The sequence below is a fragment of the Misgurnus anguillicaudatus genome, chromosome 20 (assembly GCF_027580225.2).
Source record: "Misgurnus anguillicaudatus chromosome 20, ASM2758022v2, whole genome shotgun sequence".
NCBI classification, from domain to species: Eukaryota; Metazoa; Chordata; class Actinopteri; order Cypriniformes; family Cobitidae; genus Misgurnus; species Misgurnus anguillicaudatus.
Genome location: NC_073356.2, coordinates 27,003,308 through 27,011,014, shown reverse-complemented (window position 1 = coordinate 27,011,014; position 7,707 = coordinate 27,003,308). Strand labels below are relative to the sequence as shown.

At 37.8% G+C, this 7,707-nt stretch overlaps 1 long non-coding RNA gene across 6 annotated transcripts in view; it reads left to right on the top strand.

The window, feature by feature from the left end:
- Positions 1-1,853: 1,853 nt before the first annotated feature.
- LOC129455240 (uncharacterized) overlaps positions 1,854-7,707 on the top strand; it is a 63,840-nt gene continuing 57,986 nt past the window's right edge. For 3 of the 6 annotated variants that reach the window (XR_012359751.1, XR_012359746.1, XR_012359748.1), the window contains exons 1-2: positions 1,855-4,418; positions 4,722-4,877. This is a non-coding gene — a long non-coding RNA (uncharacterized lncRNA). Of the gene's footprint in view, positions 4,419-4,721; positions 4,878-7,707 lie in introns of all 6 variants that reach the window. The other 3 variants (XR_012359750.1, XR_012359749.1, XR_012359747.1) reach the window with 2 other exon arrangements.

Sequence of the window (7,707 nt, the reverse complement as noted above, 5' to 3'; positions counted from 1 at the left end):
TCAGTTTACATTAACATTTATGCATTTGGCAGACGCTTTTATCTGAAGAGACTGCATTCAGGTTTTACTTTTTTCCGTATTTGTGTTCCTTTTGCTTTTGCTACAGAAACACCTTGTTATGCCTTATGTAAGTAAGTCCATAAGGATTTCCAGCCTAATCTCACGAGAATTTTACGAGTTGACTAATTCGTATAAATTTGACAAAGTTAATTGTGCAAAAATGTACTTTTATGATAAAAAAAAACTATAACGAAACCCCACCCCTGACCCCAACGTCACAGGGTTAAAGGCATATCGTACAAAAATTTACAAATGTGGAATTAGCCACCTCGTAAAATATGCATAGACTGCCATGAGATAGCGTTATTTTAGGATATCATATTTTAGGTTTTTAAAGATAAAAAAAAATCTTATTGTAATCTTAAGCTTTGATTGCAGACTTTGGTATCTTCACTCTTAAAAATAATCCAGACTGATCTCACAGAAAGTCGTGTTATATTCATGTTAATTTGAGTAATTTATTCGTGTCCATGGCACGAAATTCAGTTTTTTTTCGTGCCTTGAGCATGAATGTCTTTTTCGTGTCACCCGCACTAATTTCTATAAATAGTTTTTCGTGTCTATTGCACAACTTTCTTTTTCATTTCATTTTATGTATTGTTTTCTCATTGTTTTTTCCTATTTTCTTACTATTGTCGCTTGGGGTTGGGGTTAGAATAGAATAGTTTTAAATTCGGAAGGAAAACATGTAGAAACCAATTCATAAAAGTACATACTAACCCAAACCTCAAGGGACAATGACTTAAAAATAGTAAAAGAAGGAAAAAAATACATATAATGACATGAAAAAGATAAAAATTTGTGTGGGTGACAAGAAAAAGACATTTGTGCTCAAGGCACGAAAAAAGCTGAATTTCGTGCCATGAACACGAATAAATTGATTTAATTTTGCGTAACTATAACGCAACTTTCCGTGAGATCATGTTGAAATAAACGTGCTTCAGGATGCCATAGAAAAACCCTTTGGGCTTAATGGCTCTATAAAGGACCTTTAACATCCAAAGAGAACCTTTCTGTTTGACAAAAGGTTCTTTGTGGTGAAAAAGGTTCTTTAGATCATAAAAAGTTGAGAAAAAATGGTTCTTTAAGAACCTTTTTTTACAAGTATCTGCACGGTTAAACGCACAGCCTTCTAAAGCATATTGTTTGACTTGTACATGTATGCAGACATTCGATGCATGCACATTGTGACAAAATGTTATGCTATATTCTCCTTCAATGTACCTGGGTTTCAAAAATCCAAAATCAGGTTTGTCTCAGATGTTTCTTTTAAAATCTGTTAGAAGAAAAAAAATGTGTACGCAAACCCTCTCGTAAGCATAAAAACTACCCCATACTTCGACCTTTAGATTAAATGAATGGTTCTTTCAGGAACCATAAATAGTTCTTCTGTGACATTGCTGTGAAGAACCTTTTAAGCACCTTTATATTCTGAGATTTTAGAGGGGACACAAATAAGATTTAATTTCTTTCCACAGAAGAAACATCTGAAAAGCAGTAGGCTTTTGCCATTTACTCACTGATGTCTTTAAGAAGCAACTGAGAAACTAAAAAGTAGTGATGCATTGATATGTTGTTGTTTCTTCCATCTTGGTCTTCTTTTTTCAATATTTTAATTGTTTTATTTATTTATTTTAAAGTCGCCTATGGACAAGTGTTGTGAATTAGCACTTGTGCTAAAACACTTAAACAATACATCTGGTTTGTCCAATGTAAATGCTATGTCCATATCAAATAAAATGTCATTCATTCATAAAAAACATCACAGATAGACAATTATTCAGACTTATATTGGCAGATACCATTAGTTTGGTGGTTATTTGAACTTGCATTAACTAAATTCTAAAGATAAAATTTTCTGAATGTTATTCATTCATACAATGACCATTAATTTTGAACATTAAATTAGTGATGTTTCTTTTCATTTTCTATACATAGAGCTCAAATTCATTGCATTTTCTTGTTCTCTTTTGATTGACAGGATATATCTGCCATGACCATCGTTTGTTTTTAACTATCGTCCAAATAGTGTTAAAAATAGCTTTTATCGACCCATACCGATTACTGGCCGATTTATCTCTACTAAAAAGATCTCATTTGTGATATTCTTTCCTATAACAGATGCTGTACTAAATCTTAAATTTTAAAAACCAATGTGAGATAACCAAAAACAGCAGCTTTGAGTTTTCCTCCATTGTTTCCTATCAGCATACATTGTTGTTTTCCAGCTTTTTCTGGGGTGTAGCCTGTGCTGATGAATTAGGAGAGCTGTAGGCTGGCGTTCTGGAGGAATGCAGCAGAGGTGATGAATATTAGTGTCTTCTCCGGTGTTAAGTTTGAATTAATCATCTCACGGCTGGCGAGCGAAGCCACAGTCCAGCGACTTTACTGCCACAATCCCACAAAGAGAATGTATTGCATCAGTCCAACATGGTACGCTGCACCCCTAAACGTTTGCTTCCCCTCTTTTCTTTTTCGGCCAAAATGAAAGAAACGCAGAGAATACTGGATAGAGAGAGATGCATGGGACTGCGGAAGAGGAATAGCTTGGAGATGCTCTTCGTAGTTTATCATCTCGCCCGCTTTCGGAGGATTGTTAGAGGGAAAGTTGAGATCAGGAGCCTTCTAGCCATGAATGTCCAATTTGGGGACCGCTGCTTGTACCTACTGATGACTACAAAATACTAACAGCTGTTCTCACACCATTTCCTCCCTATTGGCTTTCTCTCGCTTGCGGTGCTCTTGCCTGTCTCTCTCCCTCGCTTTCTCTCTCCCCTCCAGCGTTGTGCGGTGATAGATAGACATATGTCTGCGACACCAAAGTGCCTATCTGGCCCTGGTGTGTCAGCTCACCTTTATCAAAGCATGCACAGGTATATCCAGCTGCCATGGCTCATTACACCACCGTGCCGTGCCTGAAATGTTTGAGCTGGTTCTGTCGCGAACCCCCCCCCTCCAACCCATCGCCCCGCGCTCTACTAACTTTGTAGCGTGCGAGCTAAAGGAGACAATTGAACGAAGGCCATTAGACAGCAGCAGCAGGAAAAATAGGCGCGGGTGAGTGATGGATGTTAGCACAGCCTCTGTAGCTGAGGGCAGGTGATCGGCGCTAACGAGGGAGCCATCAGGACCGGGTCTGACAGATGGGAACGGGGTGGCTAATATTGGCAGCCGATTGACAGTGAGCACGGTGATTAGCGTCGCTTAAGGCCCCCGCCGCTCCTCTAACAGCCCCTCCTCGCACCGAGACTGACCGCTGGATGACACTGGCTGATTGTATTGACTTGAGGGACAAAAGGGCACAACGCTATAGAGTTTTCTTGTGCTGGCCTATTTGTTGCATCATTTGTTTGCATATTGTGAGAAATACAGTATTGGGAGTACACAATTTTTTTCAATATACGTTCTTTACAAATATTTCCGTCACACGTTTTATCCTTAATGCATTATGTGGTATCTTAGCAAAACCCTGTTACTCATCCGATTATCCATCCATCCATCATTTGCCTTCCGAAATCGTATCAAAACAATGAGGCAATAATGATCTAAACCCTCCGCTAGTGTGGTGGAGCCACTACAATGAGACCAGCGTTAACGCTCATGGCCCGCGGACACGCAGATCTGTAATAAATCCTTCAGCGCAAGTGTGCTGTTCCGTAGGAGCTGGTTCACCTTGTTAGGAGCTAACAAACAGCCTTGGGCCTCCTGGTTAGCTGCACAACTCCATTAGTCATCTGATGAAGAGCCCATGTCTGATACCAGCACAACAGCGAGGCAAACACTCCATCTTTACCTGAAAGAGAAGGCTTCGCTTATGCTTGGCCCCGCTAAAGCACTTTTCGACGGTTAGCATAACATTTCAAACGTGCGAATACATCGCAGACACTGACAGTTTAAGCAAATGCTAAAATTCATAGCACATTTATCCTTTTGCTCGCTGGAGGTGGACACTGAATACATTTGTTTGGTATTATGTCTATGAAAATTAAATAGGAGATATACTTCCAGGTCAATACTGTATATGTGCTTTATTGTACTTTTATTGTGCTATTAAAGAGTAACTAACAGTAATATGGCACCACATAGTAAGGTTTTTTTTACATACACTATGGCGATATCATGTTTTTTGTACCATTATATTCTTTTTATTTAATTTTTTTAATTTTTTTTGGCCATTTTTGCCTTTATTTAAACAGTGATAGATGAGAGGACAGGGAAGTACCGGGAGGAGAGAGGGGTATGGAAACGGCAAATGACCACAAGCCGAGAATCGAACTCGGGTCGCCGAAAGTGTGAAAGCACCACGTGTCGGAGCGCTGCCCACTACACCATCGGCTCCGACCATTGTATTCTTTCAAGTAAATATTATAGATTTGATATGATCGCTGTACCATGGTACCATAATAAATTTTTAAACATAGTGGGGGCAAATACAGTTGTTTATATCTAAAATAGCTTAGTTGCATATGTTTAGGGTCTTTATTCTTCAAAACAACTTCAATTAGTAAGTAAACGCCATTTTGTGAGGTCACAGCCTTATTGATCTCAAGTTGTGACGCTGTTTTGTTGGTCACTCAATCAGTTTAAACAGTTTAGGCTCTGAGCTGTGCTGCTTCATAATAAGACAGATACCTTATTCCTGTCTTATTTGTCTCTTTTAGTTTGGGGCCAATAGAAAGACATTGACTTGGAAACGGCCCCTGAAATGCCAGACATGGAGACGTTTTGGATTCGGATCAATGGCGTAATCTGGTGCCTTTGAGGCTGTGAACTTCCTCTTGCCTGTACGGGTCAAAGGGGAAGACAAACAGGCAATGGTAAGCATTAGCTTTTATAACCAACATTTATTTACCCTCTATACATTTTATATATACTTATGAGAGAGCACCTGTATGCAGACATAATAACTTTGAATTAAACTCAATGTTAAGCTCAAAGTCAATGTTATTGCGGCTGCAATAGAGGAAATGTTTCTTTCTATCGGCTATTGGAAAATGGTACCGGATGTGAAATTTGGTGAGACAGAGAAGTCTATGATATTGGATACCTGTATTGACATTTTACTTTTTGTTAGTGGTTTAAAATTGATAAAACATAATTTAATTAGCTTATTGGCTAACATTTGTCTAGAAAATATTGGGTTTTAGTTTAATAGCTAGACTGTACAGTCTAGTGTAGACTATATATGAATACCAAGAAATGAAGCAACAAATGAGATGGCTTAATAAAACAATTTTTAAGAGACATATTTTCAGTCTTTTTATAATTAAAAGATTAAAGAAAATGACAATGATTAACTTTTTATTTGATAAAAAATTAACTAAATACAACATACTGTGTTTAAGCTCACATAACACAAGCTGTTTCTGCATTTCTAATGTTATTCTGGAGTACCTATAGAGTAGTATTACATCCTTTATATCTCCGAAGAGTCTTTAGTTTAATCAGATTTATAAAAGAAAGATTAGCTTTACAGATTCTTTCCGATTACGTATGAAAAGATGAAGAAGGAGGAGTTACTACTGCTGGAGGAGGGAGTACGAGTCATGCAACACTATAAAACACTGTTTAACTTATGATTCACTACATGTTTGTGTCATTTATGTAATATGCACGCGCCTATTTCCAACATAAGACAGAAGTCTTACTTACCGCATGCAACTTATGACCCGGTTGGGATTTTTCAATGAAATCCAGCACACCAAACACACACGATGCTACCCTGGATAATAAACTATATCCATTGTTTCCATAAGGCTGGCTTTCTTCTCCATACATTCAAAAACACACTTTTTCATTCACACCATTGTTAAGTTTTGAAATTAAACAAAGCTGTCGCGTGATCTGATGTTTGTAAGTTATAGTGTCTCCCGCTGATTGACGGCTAGGCGGGGTTTTCCGGGGGAAGTGACCATAAAAATAAGTGATACGTATATCGAAACGTCGAAAAAAAAACTTTCGAAACTTGTACTAACCCTGGCGAAGTGCACTCTATAACATGCCCAACTGCTTTTTTGACACTTTGCCTACGTTTAGCATGAGGAAACAAATCTATAACTGTTTTTATAAGTCAGAATCCATGAAATACCATTGAACCCCACCTATAATTTACAGTAACAAACAGCTACAATAGCTAAATTGAATTAAACTAGCAGCTGTGGCTTCTATTGTTGCTTTGATACAGTATGAATGTACTGTATTACCTCATAGTCAAAACTAAATGATTTTGTAGATAATGAACTATAAACATTCTTCAACTCTTTAAAGGTGCAATGTGTAATTTTTAGAAGGATCTCTTGACAGAAATGCAAAATAAGGTTGAGCAGTGGACTGAGCCGTTGGTTGTAATTCACAACCTCACCACTGGATGCCGCTAAAATTTACATACTGCACCTTTAACTTGTCAACAACCGTCAATAATTTGCATTACTAATAAGTGGGGAGAAAGCCCCTTTTAAATTCTCCATTCTGCGGTTCAGTCACTGATCTCCAATTGATTCACTGAGGTCTGATTGATTCACTTGGTGACTGATTTGTTTCAACCGCCCATTAAAACGAATCGGTTTAAAAGAATCATTCGTTTGCGAGTCGTTGCTGAGCGATATTAAACCACTGAACAGTTTCATGCAGGAAACAATACTGTAATTCACCTGCACAACATTCTTCTTTATATAGCACAATAGTTTTATTTATACATTACATGCCATTACCTAGTTTCATCTAGTTTTGTGTACCTAAACATAATTTCTTATTTGTTTAAGAAAAGGCAGAACTAACGAATGGTGTTAATTAAAAACTATAAATTTAATCACATTAAATTAAATGTTGATGATCATATGAAGAGCTCAGATACAAAACCCTCAGATACAAAAATAGTGCAAGAAAATGTTATTGTAATGTCTTGTAAATGTTTTTTTTTTCTCAGACTCTTAATGGATTCTGCCAACAAACCGGTATTTTTGAATGACCTGAGGCTGGGATTAAGTGCATTTGAGGCGAAAGTATTTAATGAACATACTTTATAATATGTGACGAGAGCATACAGTTGGAATCATTATTTTATTTTTGACAGAGGTTGCGTTTAGAGGCTTTTGCATCTTGAGCTACTTATCTGTGTTTATAGAAAATTTCTGTGGGCGGACAGTAAAACACGTTCGGGTTCACCCCTCTCCTCTCACCGCTTTAATTGAGATGTGCACAGGCCGACAAAAATACAGTACTGTGTGGGTGACTAAAAGCAATGAGCATGATATCACCTTCCCACAAACACACTAAGAGACGGCGAGAGAGAGAGAGAGAAAGAGAGAGAGAGTATGTTGCCGGCTGCAGGCACTCCTGTGAACGGCGAGTCTCATAAATCCAGCCGTGTGTGATTTGTGCCATAGCATTGTTATGAAACTCAGTTCGTGGTAATAGAGGACGGCGTAGAAAAAACTACACAGAAATCAAACATATCCATCAAATTAACACATCAATGGCTTGATTGTAATCTCCCCCGGCCCTGTACCACAAACACTTGCTCTGCCACCGACGGGTACAGAGCTGTGATTTATCAATGCAAAGCTAATAGCATCAATATGAATCTAACTAAAAATCAATATTTCATTACTAAATTGTTGGAGGGAATGAAGAGGGATGAGAGGGGTG